The 24,372-nt window shown below is 41.3% G+C and overlaps 1 pseudogene; it reads right to left on the bottom strand.

The window, feature by feature from the left end:
- LOC104229112 (beta-amyrin synthase-like) overlaps positions 1–24,372 on the bottom strand; it is a 55,218-nt pseudogene that overhangs the window by 16,582 nt on the left and 14,264 nt on the right.

Here is a 24,372-nt window from a genome sequence, read left to right on the forward strand (position 1 = left end):
GCAAGAACTGATCCCACTGTCCTCCAAAGTCAATCACACATGCTCTAAGCATGTCCTCCAAAATCTGAACTGTCCACTCCGACTGCCCGTTGGTTTGAGGATGGAATGTTGTGCTAAGATCCACACAGGTCCCCAACTCACTCTGAAAGGCTCTCCAGAAATGGGAAGTGAATTGAGGGCCTCTATTTGGTATGATGGAAATAGGCACACCATGCAACCGGACTATCTCTCGAATGTAAATCTGAGCCAATCTCTTTGAAGTGTAAGTAGTCACAACCAAAATAAAGTGTGCCGACTTGGTCAACCTATCAACAATGACCCATGCTGCATCAAACTTCCGCAAGGTCCGGGGCAACACAACTACGAAGTCCATAGTAATGTGCTCCCACTTCCACTCTGGTATAGGCATATGCTAGAGTAGGCCACCTGGCCTCTGGTGTTCATACTTAACCTGTTGGCAATTCAAACACCTAGCCACATACTCTACTATGTTCTTCTTCATCCTCCGCCACCAATAATGCTGCCTCAAGTCACGATACATCTTCGTAGCACCTGGATAAATGGAATATCGCGAACTGTGTGCCTCCTCTAGAATCCTCTCCCTCAAACCATCAACATTAGGAACACATAGGTGACTGTGGAGTAACACAACACCGTCCTCGCCAATAGAAACCTCCTCGGCACTACCCTGTAGAATTGTCTCTCTGAGAACTGCTAGATGTGGGTCATCGAATTGTCGGGCCCTGATCTGCCCCAAAAATGAAGACTGAGCAACAACACATGCAACAACTCGGCTGGGCTCTGAAATATCCAACCTCACAAGTCTGTTAGCCAATGACTGAATGTCTAAAGCTAGTGGCCTCTCCTCTACTGGAATGAATGCCAAGCTACCCATACTCTCTGCTTTCCCGCTTAAGGCATACGTGACCACATTTGCCTTGCCCGGATGATGAAGTATGTTGATGTCATAATCCTTCAGTAACTCAAGCCATCTACGTTGTCTCAAATTAAGATCCCTCTACTTGAACAAATGCTGTAAGCTACGATGATCAGTATAAACCTCACATGATACCCCGTACAGATAATGCCTTCATATCTTAAGGTCATAACCAATCGCCACCAACTTTAGATCATGCTTAAGATAATTCTTCTCATGAATCTTCAGCTGGCATGAAGCATATGCAATAACTCGTCCCACCTGCATCAATGCACAACCCAATCCAATGTGTGACGTGTCTCAATACACAATATACGTCCCTGAACCGGAAGGCAATACAAGAACTGGTATTGTGGTCAAAGCTATCTTGAGCTTCTGAAAGCGCGCTTCACAATCATCTTACTAACGGAAAGGAGCTCCCTTATGGGTCAATCTAGCTAGAGGTGATGCAATAGGTGAAAACCCCTATATGAATCGTCTGTAATAACTTGCTAACCCCAAGAAACTCCTGATCTCGGTCACTAAAGTAGGACGTGGCCAACTCTGAATTGCCTCGATCTTCTTGGAAACCACCTTAATACCCTCTCTAACACAACATGCCCCAAGAATGCCACTAACTCTAGACAAAACTCACACTTGGAGAACTTAGCATATAGCTTCTGCTCTCGCAAGGTCTAAAGCACTACTCTAAAATGATGCTCGTGCTCCCCCAAGCTACGTGAGTATATCATGATGTCGTCAATGAAGACGATGATGAAGGAATCAATATAAGGTCTGAACACCCTATTCATCAAATCTATAAATGTTACTGGGGCATTAGTCAAGCCAAAGGACATCACTAGAAAATCATAATGGCCATATCTAGTCCGAAATGCCATCTTCGGAACATCTGAGTCCCGAATCATCAGCTACCATGATCTCAAGTCGATCTTAGATAACACCCTAACACCCTGAAACTGGTTGAACAAATTATTAATGAGCGGCAACAGGTACTTGTTCTTGATGGTAACCTTGTTCAACTGGCAGTAATCAATGCACATCCGCATGGTTCCATCCTTCTTCTTCACGAACAACACTGGTGCGCCCCAAGGTGACACACTTGGTCTAACAAACCCCTTTACTAACAACTCCTCAAGTTGTTCCTTCAACGTTTTCAACTCTTTTGGAGCCATACTGTACGGTGGAATAGATATAGGCTGGGTGCCTGGAGACAAATCAATACAGAAATCAATATCACTATCCGGTGGCATGTCAGGAAGGTCAGAAGGAAACACATCGGCGAGCTCCCGGACTAATAGAACTGAATCAATCGTCGGAAAATATGTGGTGGTGTTCCGAACATAAGCTAGATAATCCAAACAACCCTTCTCGACCATATGTCGATCCTTCAGAAAAGAGATAACCCGGCTAGATAAGCTAACGGAGGAACCCTTCCATTCCAATCTAGGTAACTCTAGCATCGCTAAAGTAACAGTCTTGGCATGACAATTAAGAATGACGTGATATGGAGATAACCAATCCATGACCAGTATGACCTCGACATTGATCATGTCAAGTAGCAGAAGGTCCACTCTAGTCTCGTAACAATAGAAGGTAACCACACAGGACCGATAGATCTGATCCACAACTACAGAATAGCCCACATGAGTGGACACATAGATATGAGTACCCAAAGGCTCACGAGGAATATCCAGGAAATGAACAAAGAGAGATGACACATATGAATAGGTATACCCTGGGTCAAATAGCATTGAAGCACCGCTACCGCAAATAGAAATAATACATGTGATAACAGCATCTGAGGCCAATGCATCTGGTCTGGCTGGAATGGCATAGAATCTGGCTGGAGCGCCGGCTGGCTGGCCTCCACTTGCCTGAGCAGTAGCTGGCTGACCTCTCCCTGTCTGGCCTCTACCTCTAAGATGACCTCTACTAGTCTGTCCCCCACCTCTGGAAGGCTGGGCAACCGGTTCTACAATTATGGGCTGATAACTCTGCTGTACTGCCTTGCCCCGAAGTCTGGGACAAAAAATCTTCATGTGGCCTGGATCCCCACACTCATAAGAACCTCGCGGTGCCATATACTATTGTCCTGAAGTCTAAGCCTACTGACCTGAATACCCACTAGAAGAACCCTGAATGGCTGGGGGCGATATAAACTCTCTGGAATGGCACTGAAGTAAGCATTGGAAGAACTCGGATGACCAGAATACCCGCCAGAGGAACCCTGAATAGCTGGGGGACGGTAAGAACTCTCCGACATCGCACTGAAATATAGCCTCACTGGAGCACCTCGGGGAGGTGGTGGTGCTGCTGAATACGGGGGCCTGCTGGGCTGACCTCTCCTGAAGTGACCTCTGCCCCTAGCTGGGGCACCCCTGAACGATTCGGAAAATCGAGCCCTCTTGTCCTGCTCAATCTTCTCTCTACCCCTCTGGCGATAGCCCTCAATCTTGCGAGCAATCTCTACCACTAACTGATACTCAGTACCCATATCCACCTTTCGGGCCATGCTAGCTCGAATAACATGGTGTAACCCCGCAACAAATCTCTGCACCATCTCTGCATCCGTGGGAAGTATCATGAGTGCATGGTGATACAACTCAGAGAATCTTGCCTCATAGTCGGTCACAGACATTTGACCCTACTCAAGCTGCTCAAACTGGCACTGTAACGCTTCCCTCTAGGAAGGTGGAATATAACTGTCCAAGAATAACTATATGAACTGGCTCCAAGTGATGGGAGGGGAACCTACTGGCCAGCCAAGAACATAAGACTGCCACCATCTGCGGGCCCTACCCTCCAACTGGAAAGTAGTGAAGTCAACCCCATGCGACTCCAATATCCTTATGTTATACAATCTGTCCCTACACCTATTAATGAAATCATGGGCATCCTCATGACGCTCACCCTCGAAGATAGGAGGGTGAAGTCTAGTCTATCTATCCAACAGCTTCTGCGGGTCACCATCTGTAGCTGGTCTGGGCTCGGGCAGCAATGTAGCAACTGGCTGAGCCCCATCCGTGGGTAGTGCACCCAGAGTCTGATACACTGCAGCTGCATGACCAGGAGCCTAAGCAATAGGGGTCTGTGCTCCCCCTTCCGCCTGTGATGTAGTTGGATCCGCTGGAAATAAACCAGCCTGAGTCATGGTGTCCATGAACCGCAACATACGTCCCATGACCTCCTAAATAACTAGTGTTGTCATAAAGTCTGCCGGGGTAGGCTCAGCTGTGGGCACCTCGCCCGGCTCCTCAATGATAGGAGCTCCCGCAAGATCTGCCGGTAGTGCTACTAGAATAGCTCTGGGACACCATCGTCCCCTACCTCGGGCCGGTGCCCTCTCTCGGCCTCTACGTTGTCCTCTAGCAACTGGGCGAGCGGCTCCTCTCAGGTCTGGAACATCTGCTGTGTGTGTACTCATCATCTGTGAGAGAATAGAAGAGGGAAATTTAGTATACCAATTTTACCGATAGGAAGTGAAAAAGAGGAGTTTTCTAACACCTTATAGCCTCTCGAAGATAAATACAGACGCCTACGTACCAATCCACAAGACTCTATTAGGTTTGCCCATGACTTGTGAGACCTACATGAACCTAGTGCTCTAATACCATGTTGTCACGACCCAATTCCATTATAGGCCATGATGACACCCAACACCATTGTCAGGCAAGCCAACACGGAAATATTAACAAGTTCTCATTTTACTTTACTAAAACAAGTGTAAAAATTTTAAGATTTGAAATTACACCAAGTGATAATTAGTAGCGTACAGAAATAATTATACAATACCAAAAGAATAGTCTACCAATGTGTATTCCAAGACCTGCTGTCACAAGTATGTGGGTATCTAGTAGAATATACAAAAGAATACATCTAGCCTACTGCCTGAGATAGAATAGACAGATAAACAAAAGAGAGACTCCAATAGGCTGATGAACGACATCAGAAGGGAGCAGTTCACCGTAGAGTCTAGGCCAGATATCAACAATGCGCACCAGAAGGATAGCCAGATGCACCTGGCTCAGATCCTGTACAATTAAGTACAGAAGTATAGTATGAGTACATAAATAATATGTACCTAGTAAGTATCTAGTCTAACCTCGAAGAAGTAGTGATGAGGGGTCAATTTGACACTTACTAGGGTCAATAGAGTGACAATACGAAGTTTAAATATTTCAATTCACAGTGTACATGGATAGCAACAAGTGCAAATAAGAAATAATACTAAAAATCTTCTCATCAATTAGAAATTATAGGCATTTTTCTTCCTTTAAATCAAGTGACATTTCAAGCAATAACTTATAAGAACTATAAGAAGTTCCGATCTATTATCACATATAAGTACCACCGAGGACGTTCGACCCGATCCAACATAAAAGTAAACTGTGCACTGCCGAGGGTCGAACGACCCGAACTGTATTTGTATACAATTACCAATCTGCCGAGGCGAATGGCCTGCTCCCATGAGAGTAGGGGGAATAATCAACCCGCGCGGGGAATATACTTGTGATGCGGTAAAATATAAGTACAATTCAAATATTTCTTTAGTTACTTTCCGAATAATTATTTACTTGAAATCCTTGAAATCATAACATTCTCCACGAGGTTTCAATCAATGCAATTCAACAATTTATAATCATATAAAAGCACTAACGAAATATGGTGTAAGCCTAGAACTACCCGGACATAACAGGAATAGTAGTTACATACGGACTCTCGTCACTTCATGCGTACGTAGCCCGCACAATCAAATCACATATTAGTTAAGTTCACCTATGGGGAAATTTCCCTCTTATAAGTCCCATTTTTAAAAGTTGTGTCCAGGCCTCTGATGTCGCATTTACGACATCAGGTTCGCAAATGCGAACTCGCAATTGCAACAAAAGCTTCACAATTGCGAATTGGCCCTCCTCCTACTTCGATCACAAATGCGAACCTGGGGTCACAAATGCGGACCCTGCAGGGTTCGCAATTGCGAAGAATTGTCACAAATGCGACGACGCCCAAGCCTGCTCCTTATCGCAAATGCGATGCCCTCCTCGCAATTGCGAGTTCGCTGTTGCGAACAATATCTTGCAATTGCGAGATCTGCAGCAGCAACAAAAACACCGGAAATCTTGTGTGTTTTTTACTCCCAACCTATGCCCGAAACTCACCCGAGCCCTCGGGGCTCCACTACGAACACCCACATAAGTCCAACAACCTTGTATAAACTTGCTCGAGCGATCAAGTCGCCGAAATAACATCTAAAACTACGAATTCAACTTCAAAATGCATGAAATCCTTAAGAACACTCAAATTCCTATTTTTACAACAGGATGTCCGAATCACATCAAATTAGTCCCGTTTTGTACCAAATTTTGCAGACGAGACTTATATATTATATTGGACCTATACCGGGCTCCGGAACCAACATACGGGCCCGATACCATCATGATCAAATATTATTGAATTCTTTAAATCCTTGGAAATTTCAGTTTATCAATTTTTAACAAAAATTCTTTACTCGGGCTAGGGACCTTGGAATTCATTTCCGAGCATACGCCCATGTCCCATATTTTCCTACGAACCCTTTGGGACCTGCAAAACACAAGTTCAGGTTCGTTTACTGAAAATGTTGACCAAAATCAAACTTAACCTTTTAAGAAAATCTTAGAAAATCAAGTGAGCCTATTTCAACCCAAACTCTTCCTAATCCCAAACCGATCATTCCCACAAGTCATAAATCAGTAAAAGCAAGTGCGGAAAGTCTTATATAGGAGAACTGGGTTCTAAAAAGCAAAACGACCAGGTGGGTCGTTACATCATCTTTACCTTTCCTCCTCTTTTTTAAGGGGAAAAATTCATGTTAATAGAAAACTTGGATTAAATTATTTAGTATTGGAATGAAATGGTTCCAAGTAAGCAGGATGCATATATAGATTTCATATAACCGACCTTAACGATGTATAAATTGAGATGTAGTTGTTATTGTAGGTTTATGTAGCCTTTTTTGCTTATACATTACCTTGTCCGGGTAAGAATGATAGCTTTCTCCCCAACCACCATCAGACCTTTGTGTTCTTAGTAGAAATTCAACACCTTGACGGACAGCTGCACAATTGCTGTAACTTTTGCCTGCTGCAGCAAGCCCTCCAAGAGCAAAATAAGAAGCATATATGAAGCACGCACACCAGGAACCATACCTGTTGACATGATTAATCATGACATATGTATCAATAGAGCAGAAATAAACTATATATTGCAAGTTCAAGGGCTCGCAAGAGTCATATCATATACCATGAACCATCAGGCCTTTGTACATCTTCAAAATATTTGACATCGTTATCAATGAAATTGTCAACCTCCCTGGTTTGGTGTCCAGGGTATAGCTTTTTAAATAGAGCAAGTGCTTAGATTGACGAGCCAATGCACTCATCATAATTGGATTGACATTTAATCAGTGTGAATCTATAAAACAGAGACTAACAAATGGAAAAAAGCTATAGGGAAAGAGAGAAACTAGAGAAATAAATCTTACTCATGCTCAATAACAACGTCTGTAAAAAATTCAGTAGGATTGAGCAACTGTCAGATTATAAAACAAAACAAGAAAGTTAATTATTCAGGTTATGGAAGACTACAGAAGAAGTTGAAGGTCTTTAACATCCTTGAAATGAAGCAAATTGACAAAATTCCTAGATCGTGAAAAGTTACCTCCAAATACTCTGAGGCCCCTGCAGGCTCCCATGCTGACACACCCTCATTTATGCTCTGCAATTTTATTTAAATAGATCTTATTATTACTAGAAATGATTCAAATGACAAGCGGCTAAATTCAGAAAAGATGAATCTATCTCATTCCAATACATAACAACTTGATCTAACGGTCGAAGAATTTTCTCCTTTGTTTAGCTTGTAATTTGCAAAGCCATTACCTACTGCGGGAAGTCACCATTTTCCAACTGAGAATTAATCAACAGCCTTGTTGCGCGGTGGAGGGGCCTCGAATCTCTATCAACATATCCAAATGGAGAAGTTGGTAAATTAGTCACTCTTTTGAAGAAGAATTTTTTTTACTGTGATTGTGAAATAAATTACAAGGAATTCACCTGGCCAGAGTGAATCAATCCCAATAATGCCCATACAGTTTGTACAAGATTTGAGTGATCTGTTTCAAGTTCTCTGTATACCTATTTTGATCAAATACAAAGCTGAGTCACAGTTGTTTGATCCACAGTCATCTTTACATTTCCCCTTCTTTAAGGGGAAAAGTTCATGTTAATAGAAAACTTGGCTTAAACTATTCAGTATTGGAATGAAACGATTCCAAATGGAGCAGGATGCATATATAGATTTTATAACCGACCTTAACGATGTATAAATTGAGATGTAGTTGTTATTGTAGGTGTACGAAGCCTTTTTTGCTTTTACATTAACTTATCAGGGCAAGAACGATAGCTTTCTCCCCAACCACCATCAGACCTTTGTGTTCTTAGCAGAAATTCAACACCTTTACGGACAGCTGCACAGTTGGTGTAACTTTTTCCTACTGCAGCAAGCCCTCCAAGAGCAAACCAAGAAGCATATATGAAGCACACACCCCAACAACCATACTTGTTGACATGATTAATGTTACACAACGCCTTCCTAATTTTCTTTGGAAGGGCAACGTAAGGCTAAGCAACCGATGTCAGTGCGGTTGCTGTCCGCCAATGAGGTCCCCTCCGCACGCTAGACTAGATTGTCAGTGTCGTGCGGGAAAACCAATGTCACGAGCAATTGCGGAAGCTGAGAGAGAATTGGGTTTTGAATGATGATGATGATTTTATTGATGAATGAAATGCTGATTACAAAAGATGTGGTGTCGAGGGGGAGAGACACCAGTACAGAAAATTGCTTGCTTGAAAGTGTTTGATTGTTTGATCCCTCCTAATAATACTTAAAAAAAATAAACTAAAGTTACATGACTAGTCCTAATAAAGCTGTAGAAGCACACTGAATGAAAATGATGTAAACTAGCCTATAATTACAATGAAAAGGACTTAGTTTATTACAATGTAGAACCAAGTCCGATGGAAGCAACTTTGTATTGTGGGTCAGGGTCTGCGCGCGCGACACTTGCTATGTTGACCTGAGCCTGGGCGCTGGTTCTTGGCATCAGGGTCTGTGCACAAGGCGCTGCTGGAATGGGCCTGCAGCTGGGCGCTGGCGAGGCATCAGGATCTGCACGCGCGACATTGTCAAGGCGCGCGACGCTGTTGTCATTGGCCAGCCACTGGGCGCTGGCGAGAGGCATCGGTGGGGCGACAGAGGCGCATGCGCGCTTGTCACTTGGCGCAGCCAAGACCACGGGGTTGACCATGGAACTAGGCATTGTGAGGCTTGTTAGGCCTCCATGGGGCGCGACCAAGGGGTCATGTGACGTGTCTGGAAAGCAGCCCATGACATTCTCCACCACCTGAGTTGGTGCTGTCCTCGGAGCCTTATGATGATGATGATGATGATGATGATGATGATTCTGGTGGTTGTTGGATGGGAGGTCTGCGCCCCTCTGTCCTTTGAGCTTGCTGTTGTAGCGATGCAATAATTTCATGCGACTAACATGGAAAACTGGACGGATCTTACACCAGGATGGGGTTTTCACCTGGTATGTGGACTTCCCAATGCTTTTTCCAATGGGCAGAGGCCCGATATATTTTTGTTGCAGGCGAGGGTCATGGGTCCTCTCTGCAAACAAGTATCACTTTGGGATGCATAACATTACTTTGTCCCCTGTTTGATGTTGGGCAAAGCAAAAATTTTGTTCGGTGAATCTTTTTGCCCGCTCTTGGGCTTTGATGAGATAGCTCTGCACTATCCCCATGTTGCGCTCCCATTCGCTCGAGAAGTTGGCAGCTCGAGGAGATTTCGGCATGGTTGATGCATTCACCGTTTGCGGGAGAAGTGGTTGTTGTCCGGTAACAATTTCAAATGGGATTTTGTTTGTATGATGGCTCTTTTGAGAATTGAAACACAGTTTAGCAGCATCCAAGAGCTTCACCCAATACTTTTATGATCCGGTTGCAAAGTTGCGGAGATATTCCTCCAGCATGTCATCGAACCAGTCTGTCTGGCCATCCGATGGTGGATGGATGTCTGAGTTGTGTCTCAATGTTGACCCAAAGCACCTGAAGAGATGGGTCCAAAAGTTGCTAGTGAAGCATGAGTCGCGCCTGCTAACAATGTCTTTAGGAAGGCCCCAATGTTTGACAATGTGCGAGAAGAAGAGTCGAGTTGTATCTTCTGCTGAGATGTTTTGCGGGGCTACTATAAAGGTTGCATAGTTTGAAAACTAATCTATGACAACCAAGATGGATGCAAGATTACCGACTTGGGGTAATCCCGTGATAAATCTGAGGGAAACACTTTCCCATGGTCTCTGAGGGACATGTAATGGCTGCAAGGGTCCCATCTGTGATGAATGATCTGACTTGTCCTTGTGGCATGGTTGACAAGTCTTCACATGTTGAGGGGCGTCATCAGTCTTTTGAGGCCGATGACATGATGGCTGATTGTTGCTGCGAAGGGTAGCCGGAACCAAGGGTTCATGTCTGTTGACTACCTTCTCCAACTGCATGACTGAGATATTTCCAACAACCATCTTTATGGGAAAGCATGGTATGGTGCAGGGATTGGCCCCGTTTTCACCCAACATCAGGAGCATGTTGGCATATGGCACTGGTATGGTATTGGTCTGCCTCATGAACTCCAAACCCACTATCATGTCGAAGTTATCTATGATTGCGATGCGTAGGTCGATGCTTCCTTTGTATGGGCCAAGTTTCACGGGGAAATCTGTAGCTGTTCCACCTAATGTCTGGGGTGGCGAGTTGATGGCCTTCACACGGCCTTTGATCTTTTGCACAATAAGACCCAGGTGCTCTACTTGAGTTGAAGCCAAGTAGTTGTGGGTAGCGCCCGTGTCTATCGATACGTGAAGGGGCTTGCCGTTCACTTTCAATTCGACAAACATTAGGGTCCTCTCTTGCTTAGGAGGCCTCTCGTCCATCTTTTCCTTCCCTTTCTTGGTGATTGGGACTGAGATTTTCTTAGGAAGACATGCAGTGGTCCCCGCTAAGGCATGTGGGATAGAGCCAACAATTGCATTGAAGGTGCCTACCTGGTCTGATTCTGATGTGTCTGATGCATCTGACTCATCCTCGATAGTCTGATGAGCATTGACCTTTATGTTTGGGCATTCATTGTTCCAATGTGCCCCGCCGCAATAACGACATTCTAAGGGAGGCTTTCTCCCCTGATTGTTGTTGATGGATGCAGCACTGTTGCTGCTGGAGGGAGGAGTCTTAGTTTTGGATGCACTCCGATCTCCCCCACTTTTGCTTGGGACACCATTGCTGGGATGATTCCCGTTGAATCCCCTTCGGACAGATGGCTGGGTTTTGTCATTCTGAGTTCCCAAATGATAATCGCCAAGACATTTTGCAGCTTGAATGGCCTTGGGCAAGGTGTCTACCCGTTGTCTTTGTAGTTCCATACGGGCATGAGGTTTCAAACCTTCTATGAATGCGAAGAGTTTGTCTTTGTCCCTCATGTCGTGTATGTTTAGCATGAGTGCGGAGAATTCGTGCACGTACTCCCGCACTGATCTGGTGTGGCTGAGCTCCCCTAGCTTTCTCCTTACGTTGTATTCTACATTTTCGGGGAAGAATTGCAGGCGTAGTGCTGCCTTCAATTCATCCCATGTCTGTAAGTATCTTCACCGGCCTTGATGGCTTCGTATTTGACCCACAACCAAAGTTTGGCATCGCCCTGAAGATACATGGCAGCAGTCGCTACCTTTTTGGATTCTTCCAAATGGCCCACGACATCGAAGTATTGTTCGATGTCGAAGATGAAGTTTTCCACTTCTTTAGTATCCCAAGATCCGTCGTATGGATTTGTCTCCGATATCTTAAGCTTTTGTTGACTGGGGGTGAGGTTTGCTGCATCCCCGATGTGGTTGTTGCCTCCTCGAAGTAGGCTTTGTAGGGCAGCATTGACAATATTGAGCCTGCCTGTCAAGTCGTCTATGGTTTGCTACATGGCAGTTAGTCTGTCTGCCTCTTGTTGCCGATGGGCTAAATCGTCGGCACACTCTTGTTGGAGGTCCTCAAATTTGCCATGAATATTGGCAGTTTCAATGGCTGCCGTTTGTCAGTCATTCTCAGAGTTACGACTGATGTTTGCAATGTTATTTTCCGCTTACCGCATTCGGTGGTCTAGGTCGTCCAACCTTTGCACTAGGTTGTTGTTTTGATCAGGTACCGTATCCACGATGGGTCGTAATAGGTCAACCATCTCTTCTAGGGATGCTAGACGCTCCCCATGATTCACCATGGTCAGAAATGGTGATGATGGCAAATGTGTTCCCCCATTCGATGTCGAGCCTAGGCTCTGATACCAACTATTGCGCAATGCGATGTTCTTTGGAAGGGCAACGTAAGGCTAAGCAACCGATTTCAGTGCGGTTACTGTCCGCCAATGAGGTCCTCTCCGCATGCTAGACTAGATTGTCAGTGCCGTGCGGGAAAACCAATGTCACGAGCAATTGCGGAAGCTGAGAGAGAATTTGGTTTTGAATGATGATGATGATTTTATTGATGAATGAAATGCTGATTACAAAAGATGCAGTGTCGAGGGGGAGAGACACCAATACAGAAAATTGCTTGCTTGAAAATGTTTGATTGTTTGATCCCCCCTAATAATACATAAAAAAATAAACCAAAGTTACATGACTAGTCCAAATAAAGTTGTAGAAGCACACTGAATGAAAATGATGTAAACTAGCCTATAATTACAATGAAAGGACTTAGTTTATTACAATGTAGAACTAAGTCCGATGGCAGCAACTTTGTCTTGCGGGTCAGGGTCTGCGCGCGTGGTGTTGTGGGCGCGTGCGACACTTGCTGTGTTGGCCTGAGGCTGGGCGCTGGTGCTTGGCATCAGGGTCTGTGCGTGAGGCGCTGCTGGAATGGTCCTGCAGCTGGGCGCTGGTGAGGCATCATGATCTGCGCGTGCGGCATTGTCAGGGCGCGCGACGCTGTTGTCATTGGCCAGCCACTGGGCGCTGGCGAGAGGCATCGGTGGGACGATAGAGGCGCATGCCGCTTGTCACTTGGCGCAGCCAAGACCACGGGGCCGACCATGGCGCTAGGAATTGTGAACTAGGCCACCATGGGGCGCGGCCAAGGGGTCTGGGGTGTGTCTGGAAAGCAACCCATGACATTAATCATGTCATATGTATCAATAGAGCAAAAATGAACTATTTATTGCAAGTTCAACGGCTCTCAAGAGTCATATCATATACCATGAACCATCAGGCCTCTATACATCTTCAAAAAATATAACAGCGTTGTCAATGAAATTTTCAATGTAATGACCCGACCGATCATTTTGAGCTTTTGCACTTCGCTTACCAGTTCTCGAGCGTGACTAGCCCCGTGTGATGTATTATGACTTATGTAAATTGTCGGTTTTGATTTTCAGGGTAATCGGAATGAATTTGGAAGAACAGTTCTCAGTTTGAAGCTTAAAATTTGAAAGGTTTGACCAAGGTTTTACTTGTTAGTTTATGATCTCAGATTGGAATTTCTGTGATTTGGTTAGCTTTGTTAGGTGATTTGGGACTTAGGAGCGTGATCAAAATGTATTTTAGAGGTCCATGGAAGGTTTAGGCTTGAATTGCCAAAATTGGGATTTTGGCATTTTCCGGTTGATAGGTGAGATTTTGATATAGGAGTCAGAATGGAATTCCGGAAGTTGGAGTACGTCCGTTGTGTCATTTATGATGTGTGTGCAAAATTTCAGGTCATTCGGAGTTGAATTGATGGGTTTTGGCATCATTTGTGGAACTTGAAAGTTCCTAAGTTCTTAAGCTTGAATCCGAAGTTGATTTGGTATTTTGGCGCTGTTTTGAGTGATTTGAAGGCTCGACTAAGTTTTAATGATGTTATGGGAGGTGTTGATATGTTTAGGTTGAGGTCCCGAGGGTCTCAGGTGTGTTTCAGGTGGGTTTTGAGCGAGTCTGGGCATTACCAGGACTCAGGCATTAGTTCTGGTGCTTAAATTTACAGCTGGGGTGGAAGTTTTACCGTTCGGCGCAGTGGTTTTATTGCAGTCGCGGAAAATGGTCCGCGGTCATGAAGAATCCGTAGGTTGTTGGTCCAACTTAGGAAGCCTATATCTTTTGATCCGCAAAGAATTTTGAGATGATTCAAAAACGACAATTGTAGATCTTTGAATTTAGTTTTCTGAAATATATTATATTAGGCATTTGGACATCTATAGAGAAAGTTATGGCTAAAATACTAAAGCCTGTCACTGCAGTCACATCCACCGCGGTCAGCGGTGATTTTCTGCGGTCCGTGGTGATGGAGATCCGGAAGGCACTCTATAAATACGAGATTTGAGGTTTTATTTCATATTTTGACCTAGAGAGCTCGGGCTTTGGCGATTTTTCGAGGGATTTTCAAGAAAATCATCGGAGTAAGTGATTCTAACTCAATTTTGGCTAAAATACATGATTATAACGTTGGATTCATCATTTGAGTGGAGATTTGGGATGTAAATTTGGGAAAAAAATTGTGGAACTTCATAAAATGAATTTTTGGGATTTGAAAGACGATTCAAAGTCGGAATTGAGTGAAACTAGTATGGATAGTCTCGTAATTGAATGGGTTATCGGATTTTGAGACTTTGGTCGGATTCCAAGACGTGGGCCCGGGGGCTGGGTTTGAGCAATTTCGGGATTCTTGAGTTAATTTGATTTTTTTTGCCTGAGCTTTGTTCCTTTAGTGTATATTGATGATAATATACTGATTTTGGTTAGATTTGGAGCATTTAGAGGCTGATTCAAGAGGCAAAGGCATTGCGGGCTAGAGTTTGGACCGGTTTGAGGTGAGTAATGATTTTAAATGTTGTCCTGAGGGTATGAAACCCCGGATTACACATCGTTGTGCTATATTGAGGTGATGCACACGCTAGATGACGAGCGTTGGGTCATGCACCGTTGGGGATGGTGACTTAGTCCATCCCGAATGACGGTTTTATCGCATATTTAATCGAAAACTGTTTGCTATCATCATGTTTTGGGCTGAATGCCATATTTGGGCCTAGTGCCAACTATTTGGATCCTTATGAGATTTTTACTGATATTTCCTCACTGTTTTGGACTTTATACTTGAACTCAGTCATGCTATATTCTACTATTTTCATAACTCAGCCATGTTTACTCTGTTTTAACCCTTAAAATGAGATTTTAAATGATATTTTGGGCTGAGCATCATGTTTTACTGTTGCTTGAGTGGCTTATGAGATTCTAACTTTGTAAGGCCGGGGGCCTATATTGTGAGGAAACACTGATTGTGATTATGAGGCCGAGGGCCTGAGATTTGTACGCCACGAGGTGGCTTGTTGATATGAGGTCGAGAGCCTATTGAGTATGCCACGAGGTGTCTTGATTTGCGCTTGGACCGTAAGGGGCCCCTCCAGGAGTCTGCACACCCTCAATGAGCGCGGGTACCCATTGTGATATGAGAGATAGCCCGAGGGGTTGGTGTTGTTCCATGTTATTGCCCGAGGGGCTTATTCCGTTATCTCTTCTAGTTGCCTATCATTTACTTGTTTAACTGTTAGAAAGGTGTTTAAGGAAACTTATTCTGAACTAAGGTGCTTTTGTAAGATTTCACTGTTTATTTGCCTTTTTATGATTTTACACTGCTTCTTTATAACATGTTGTTGTGTTTTTACGTGATTTCTTATCGCTCAATCTTCATTTATTATTATTAATCACTGAGTTAGAGTACTAACTTTACTCCCTGCACCCTGTGTGCAGATTCAGGTGCTTCAGGTCCTGCTATCGAGGGTTGATAGTTTCCAGCAGATTTCCGGAGAGCACTAGGTAGCTGCTCGGCGTTCGCAGCCCAGTGTTTCTCCCTCTTATTATATTTTTTTCTCTTGTACTGGATTTTGTAATAGACTGTGTAGTCCCTCTTCCGTATTTATAGACTTATGTTAGATGCTCATGACTGGTGACACCCCGATGTCGAGTAGTATTGATTTTCCGCAAATTATACTATTCCATTGTTTTATTGGGATTTGATCATGTTAATGACTTAATTATGCTATTTTAACTGTTTAAAATGAACTGTGTGTTGTGTCGGCTGGCCTTGTCCTCACGAGAGGCGCCATCACAACCGGGTCCGGGTTTAGGGTCGTGACCGTCAACCTTCCTGGTTCGGTGTCCAAGGTATAGCTTCTTAAATAGAGCAATTGCTTGGATTGACCAGCCAGTGCACTCAACATAACTGGATTGACATTTAATCAGTGTGAATCTGTAAAACGGAGACTAACAAAGGGAAAAAAGCTAAAGGGAAAGAGAGAAACTAGAGAAATAAATCTTACTCATGCTCAATAACAATGTCTGCGAAAAATTCTGTAGGATTGAGCAACTATCAGATTATAAAACGGAACAAGAAAGTTAATTATTCAGGTTATGGAAGACTACAAAAGAAGTTGAAGGTCTTTAACATCCTTGAAATGAAGCAAATAGACAAAATTCCTAGATCATGAAAAGTTACCTCCAAATACTCTAAGGCCCCTGCAGGCTCCCATGCCCCATTTCTTCTCTGAAATTTTATTTAAATGGATCTTATTATTACTAGAAATGATTCAAATGACGAGCGACTAAATTCAAAAAAGATGAATTTATAACACAGGTAGCCATGTATTGGATTCTCTATTCGGTGTAAGATATAGGTTTCTCTAGGAATTTTTTACAAGCAGAAAACAACTTCAAAACGACTAACAATTTTAGGACACATTTTTCAGTGTTTACCTGTAAGGAAAGAATAACATTCACCGCGTCATACAGTCGCGCAGGTTCCATTGCCTCACTAACTAATTCAGAGGGCATTGTAGAGAAGAGAAGGCAGCACTAGAGGAAAACAAGAAAAAACAAAAAAAAAGAAGATATCAGGCAACTTTACAAGCATTATCATCTTAACATTTTTCAGCAATTACAAGAAATTAAAATCTTATTTCATTGAATAGTAGATACTGTTAATGCTTTGGTAGTGCTATCAGATACTCTCCATCCATGATCTTGATCTGAAAAAGTCCATGATCCTTTTGAGATATGCCGATACATCCCTCTAAAATCACCAGAAGGGTTGTCCTTCACCTAGAAATAAGTCACATACATTAATAAGGTCCATATTTTGAAAGAGTTGTTATGCTCATGATTTAGGCATCCAAACCTGAAATTTCTTTATAAAGTCATGTCCTTTTCTAAGAGTATTTGATATCTCCTCATTCATCTCACTAGCCAATAGTCCTTGAATAGTAAAGACAGTATCCCATAGTTGACTACCAAAACTCTGCAATCCAATGATAAATACTCGCCAATTTCAGTAATAATTGGTTGCATCACTTCAAAATAGGAAAAGGGGGATAGAGTTTTTATTTCACGAACACACGTAAAGTGTAAAAGAAATCCTATTCTTAACTCACTGTGGTTAGTGAAATAATATAATTCAGATCTACCAACCTGCATTTTCAGTCCATCTTCAGCTACCCATAACTAATCTGGGATCCTAACAAGATGTTTTTTAAAATAATTGCCGTTGGGATCCTCAACCCAACAAGCAAGCATGCATAATACCTACACCATACAAGTGTTACATCAGTGTCTAACAATTGAAGTCATTAACAAAATGTAGGTAATTTTGTAATCTGTTCAAAATGAATTAGTTTCCATAACTTTTCCACACATCCGATGGAGATCCCTAAAAGTCATACCTTTGCACATAAATGGCGTACTTTTTTCCAGTTAATCTTACGGTATGGTTGATCATATAACTCTTCCCTCAATTGCAAAACGAGAGGTGTGATTGGACCAACAAATCTCTTCCCATGGAGATAAGACATTGGCATGTAGACCATTCGAGTGTAACACCACATTTTTGCTGTATTTAAATTAAGATCATCAAGATACTTGGTATATTGATAGATCGACACTTGTAAAAAATGGCACCAACCAGAAAACAATGCACAGCAAATCCTGTAAATTAATATCTACAATAAAATGAACTGAAAATTTTAAGATGTGTACTAATGCATGAGCAATAAAGAAAAACTTGACCAACCTGGATGCATGGGAAGAAAAGATGGAAGAATCCAAAACTCAGGCGGCATTGGATTAGTTCCTAACCACTCAAAAACTCCAAGAATCTGAATGAAAGAAGAAAAATTTATCAGCAACATGAAAGCATTAACATGATACTACAACTTGTCAATGGAGAATGTTATAATTTACTAAGTTGTATACACTAATCATAAAAAGGAAATTTTACAGAATCGGGTCACCTAAATAATAACTACAAGTAACTATCCGCAATAAGTGCAGAGGCGTATGTAGCATATAAACAATAAATGTATAAATAGAGGCGTATGTAGCATATAACCACTCAGTTTAAATAAGTGAGATTAGTAACGTAGAAAATAAGATAGTGTAAAATTTCTGTACATTGTCCTTGTATATAATTTATATCCTACTATAATTTACAATCGTCTAACAGTTACTCCATTAGGGTATTTAATCATACCGAGAGCCAGGTTTTACCCCAGGAAGGAATTGCAGTGACGCTACCATGATCAAGAATCCATTTCCTTGCTCTGGCACAGGAATTGTTTTCACCATCATCCGGTCCTTCTCCGAGGATCCTCATGCATATGTAATTCAGTGTTGTACAGAACATGGTACTATGACCTTCTATGTGCAAACCCCATCCACCATCTTCATTCTGAAATCAGTAATTCAGAAATGAGTTTAACTTCTATGCGCTGACAGTGTATACTATCTAAATGTATTATCAGTGTATATAAGTTAAATATCACTTAAACTATTTGGGAATTTGCAAAGCAAACTTGAGTAGAATGATATACTCATTGAGACATCAAGTTAAATACCTGGTGACAGTATATACACCGAAGAATCTCCTTACGATGCTCAGCTGGGAAAACAGTATTAAGATGGCCAGTGATGTACATACACATAACCTGAATTTTGGGTCCCAAGAAAATAAACAAATAATTAGCTTTAACATATCCATGCTTCATTTTTTTGAAAGAAAAGAAAAGTAAAATTACAAATAAAAAAACTTACAAGATGTGGAAGAAAAAACAAAGGACCGGCATTTTCAGCAGGCCAATGACCATCACTAGCCTGTAATGCTGAAAAGAAATTAACAGCTCTAGGCAATGCAGTTGTGGCAACTTCATTTGTAATGTCTTCTCCTTCTTCTACTTTTACTGCTGGAATTTTCTGTTTGAAATTCTTCCCTTGGAGAAACTGCACACATATTGTGAATGGTTCACCAAAAAATTTACATATCTTTAATTTAGACACGTAAAATGAAATTGAGGAAGTAACTTGTAACGACCCGACCGGTCGTTTTGAGCTCTAGCGTGTTGTTCACCAACTTGAGGCCATGAGCAGCTTCACTTTGGGTATTATGACTTGTACGCATGGTCGGAATCGAATTTCGGAAAGTTCGGAGTTGTTTTGGAAAGAAAATCCTCATTTTGGAAGCTTTAAGTTGAAAGAATTGACTAAGGTTTGATTTTTGAGTAAACAACCTCGGAATCGGGATTTGAAGGTTCCAACAGGTTTGTATGATGATTTTGATTTGGCCGTATATCCGGATCGGATTTTAGAAGACCCGGGAGCGTTTCGGCACCTATTATGGAAGTTAGCATTTTTGAAAGAATTTCATAAGTTTGGGTTGAAGTGCATTTCAGTGTTATCGATGTCCGTTTGGGATTCTGAGTGTGTGAATAGCTCCGTATGGTGATTCTAGTGTTGAGAGCGCGATCGGAAGTGAATTCGGAGGTCCGTGGGTAATTTTGGAGTCATTTGGCTAAAGTCAGAGATTTGAAGGTTTTTGAGAAGTTTGATCGGAAGTGGATTGATATCGGGGTCGGATTCCGATTCTGGAAGTTGGAATGGGTCCATAATGTCAAATATGACTTGTGTGCAAAATTTGGGGTCAATCGGACGTGACTTCGTAGGTTTCGGCATCGAATCTTAAAGTTTGAAATTCTAAAGTTCATTAAGCTTAAATTGGAGTGCGATTCATGATTTCGATGTTGTTTGATGTGATTTAAGGCCTCGAGCAGGTCCGCATTATGTTATGGGACTGGTTGGTATGATTGGACGGGGTCCCGGGGGTAATGGATTGAAAAAGGGAGTTGAGGAAGAGCTGAAGCAGTTGAGCACCTGGTGTAACCGCACCTACGTGAGTAGGGCCACAGGTGCGAGCCCACAAGTGCGAGCCCACAGGTGCGGGAGATGGCTCCCAGAAGCGGAATGGAGCCAAGCCGGTGGGGATCGCAGAAGCTAAATAATGTGCGCACCTGCGATGGCACAGGTACGATGCTAGTAGCCGCAGAAGCGACAAAGACCACATGTGCAAAAGGAGAGGCCGCAGAAGCGGGAGCACATGTGCGACTGCCCGACCGCAGGTGCGAGTGGTCGGGCTGCAGAGGTGGACCTACCTTGTGGGTTAAGGGGTCACGGGACCCCGCTAGCCTCGGCAAAAATCCTGTATATATATGTTATATATATCTATACGACATATATATGGGACCCCTAAAATATTTTGCTTGTGCCCCCAAATACAAAATGTTGTATGGGAGAAGTGGTGTTGCGCGCTAAAGTTACCTGCTTCTATTTTATGCTTATCAAATTACTTTATTTTTTTACTTTTATATTTTTTTTGGAATTTAATTATAGTTTAGCACTACCACATAATAGTCTACTTAATTAATTTTTCTTTTTTAAATTTCTCCCTTAAAATTAAAAGCCTCAAATTGATTATTAACATGCCCTTAATATTGATTTCTTTAGTAAGTTTTTGATAATTTAAAGTTTGAACGTCCTTTTGATCACTAACCCCTTCTTTAATTAAAACTATAAATTTTAAAGTGTGAGACATGCTTAATCAAATACCTTCCCTTTTTAAAGTACCCATTTTGCGAAGAAATCTCTCTATGTTAGGTGCTTTCTTTTTCTTTAGAACTTTATTTTGTTTATCTTTGGATGATAAGTCATCATAATCATTAAGTTTTAAAATAGTTTCACGTCGAATTTTATCGTTAGTAATTTAGCATATAGTGGTGCCCCGTTGTACTCAAATCCTGGGCCCGCCTCTGTCGGGCTAGGCAGTGTGTTTGTTTAAAACGGGGGTTTGGCTCATTTTAACCCCATTTCCTCCATGGGAGCCGGTCTTTGGGCGATTTTGGAGTTCCATATCCATCATCCATGTCAAGGTAAGTGGTTTCTACTAGTTTTGAGTTAAATACTTAGATTATATACGGATTTGAGCATGAAAATTAGTAGAAATTTGGGGTTTTGGTGGAAAGACCTAGAATTTGTATTTTTGGATTTTTACCACGAATTTGAGTATGGAATTGAGAGTAAATTATATATTTGAGCTCGTAAAGTTATGGGTAAATTTTATCTTCGAAAAATTTCGGAATCCGGGCAAGTGGGCCCGGGGGCGCTTTTGTTAACTTTTCGAGTGGAGTTGGGAATATATATAAATTGAATTGTTATGAGTATTAGGATACATTTTCATTGGTTTGCCCGTTATTTGGCTAGTTTTGGAGTGTTGGGGCATCGGTTTGAGTCGTCGGAAGGGCTTGGAGGCCGGTTTTGGAACTTTGGAGCGAGGTAAGTCTCCTTTCTAACCTTGTAAGAGGGAATTGTCCCCATATGTGAAATAATTGGTTATGTGTTTCTATTTGTGGGGGGCTACTTACGCGCGAGGTGACGAGAGTCTGTGCATAGATACTATTATGTTTAAGTCCAGGTAGCCTAGGACCCAAAAGCATGTTATACCTGAAATATTTGTAATCTTATTGAATATTTAAATTGCTTAAATCATATCGGATTAGTAAATGAGTTTTCTAAAAGGTTTAACCTCATTTTCTTAACTGTTAAAAGAGAAATTTCCATTTTCTTGGATATTGTTCCCTGATGACTTCTTGATTGACTGTTTATGTGTGTTTAATTTTGGAACGGGCTGAACACCTCGGCAGATTAAATAAATGCATCTATGGTTCGCGCTTTTCGACCCTCTAGCAGTGCACAGTTTAAAATTTGTTGGATCGGGTCATACGACCTCGGCATGATTTGCGCATGCTTGTAATGCTTGCTTGAGATTTATAAATTAATATTGTCTCCCTGGTCTGAGATAAATTAATAAACAATGGATTATTAAATTGGAAACTTCTAAATATAAAAAAGGATTATTTACTTGTTTCTTGATTTACTTGAGTTTACTGCAGTTTCTAATAAATTCATGATTATTCACCTTATTAATATATTATTGTTGGACCACTAGTAAGTGTCAAAGTCGACCTCTCGTCTCTACTTCTCGAGGTTAGATGAGATACTTACTAGGTACACGTTGTTTTCGTACTCATACTACATTTGCTGTGCATTTTGCTACACAAGTTCATGTGTGGCTAGTGGCCTAGTTGGGCATAGTGGCATGGTTGATGCGGGGACTTATGTGAGCTGCATCTTGCAAGACGATTCGTAGCCAGTAGAGTCTCCTTCAGAGTATTGTACTGTATTTTTATTTCTGTCCAAATTTGAATTCCGGATAGTTATTGTATTTTATTTCATTCCCTAGTAAATGTTCATGCACTTGTGACACCGGGTTCTGGGATGACTATGGGGTATTTTGTATTAACTTCTTAACATTTATATTTAACTTGAAATAATTATCTTTTACTAGCAAAAATTGAAGGAAAATCATAGTTTTCAAAATTATTAAAACGAGAATTAAATTAAGTATTTATAGTTGGCTTACCTGATAGCGGTGTCAGGCGCCATCACGACCCTTAGTGGATTTTGGGTCGTAACATAACTCTTTAATTCTAATATTTCATAAAATACTATCAATATTAACCAAATTCTATCAATATTACAATTAATTATTTGTTGCCAAAAAAGGCAATATTTTGCTTTTTTTTAGTGGATATTGTTGAAATAGATAGAATACATCTTAAAGAATTTGAATCTTAATATTGGGATGATTTGGTGGAGTTTTGTGGTAGTTTGAATTGAAAATTCGAAGTAGAAAATGAACATTAAAAAAAAAAAGATAAATCACATTGTGTCATTTGTGTATTACATATGTATCACATGTATATCCATGTATACATATATGTGAGATACATGCATGCTACATGTGTCATAGAAGAATTATTTAAACTCGATTGTAACTACGAATTTTTATACAAAATCCAGTGAAAAACACCTCCAATCTTACTCAGAATTTGTATATTGCCTCATGTATATATTTTAACGAATTTCAATCATACCTATTTAAAAAAAAATCTTTTTTGCCTAAATATTGTATATCATCGGTAATGAATTTTGACTCCAAACTAATCTAAGTCACTTTCACACTTCCTCAATTTTTGTTTCTTGCCTCATATATATGTTTTCAACGAATCACCGCAACACCCATGGGAAAACTCTTTTTGTCTATGTTTTGAATATTGTATATTATTGATAATGTATTAGGCTTTTTTGGTAGTATGACTAAATTGGTTAGTTGTTGGCAAATAGTATTTTTTTGTTACCGTTCTGAAAGAATTGATATAAATATCTGGTACGGATAAGTTTATAGGGTATTATCAGGTTTTGCCCGCGCCAGAAATTATTTACATTCGATAACCAAAACGTGTATAAAATTTATATAATTTTTGTATATAGCATACAAAATATATATATCATAAAAAAATATATTTTTCGGCTATTATTTTAATAGTGTCTATAATAATATCATTTTACATGTACCTGCATTCGCCAAAGAAGATCACCACTAGGCTTGATTTTATAGCGATTGTTCCAAAATTGTTGACGGGCCTCTTCGACTCGGCCCGTTCTTCTGGGCTTCCAGCATTTGGGTCAAAAGCCCATAAATGACGTCCAACGTAGTTGTTTGTGGTAAAAATTGCACGGGCGTCCTATTTGGTCGCCCCCATTTAATCTATACCCATTTTTTTAAAACTTTTAACTTGTACCCACTTCTTAAATAACTTCAGCCCCTTTCTCCTCCTTCTTTTTCTCCTTCGTTTTCTTCTTCTTCTGAAATATGCAAACAAGCAATTGACTGAGTTGTCAAGCAAGAAGACGACCATCTCGTATGCCATATTTGATTTTCCTTTGCCTTTTTAAATATTAATTCTTCTACTGTCTTCCTATAAATCTGAAGCTTTTCTGCGACATTATCTTCTCTATTGAACTGGATGAAACAGTAATCCATTAGTAATGACTAATACATGAATTAGTATGTGAGGATTATTTAATATTTTGTTTGATATATTACAGATTG

The sequence above is a fragment of the Nicotiana sylvestris genome, chromosome 6 (genome assembly GCF_000393655.2).
Source record: "Nicotiana sylvestris chromosome 6, ASM39365v2, whole genome shotgun sequence".
NCBI classification, from domain to species: Eukaryota; Viridiplantae; Streptophyta; class Magnoliopsida; order Solanales; family Solanaceae; genus Nicotiana; species Nicotiana sylvestris.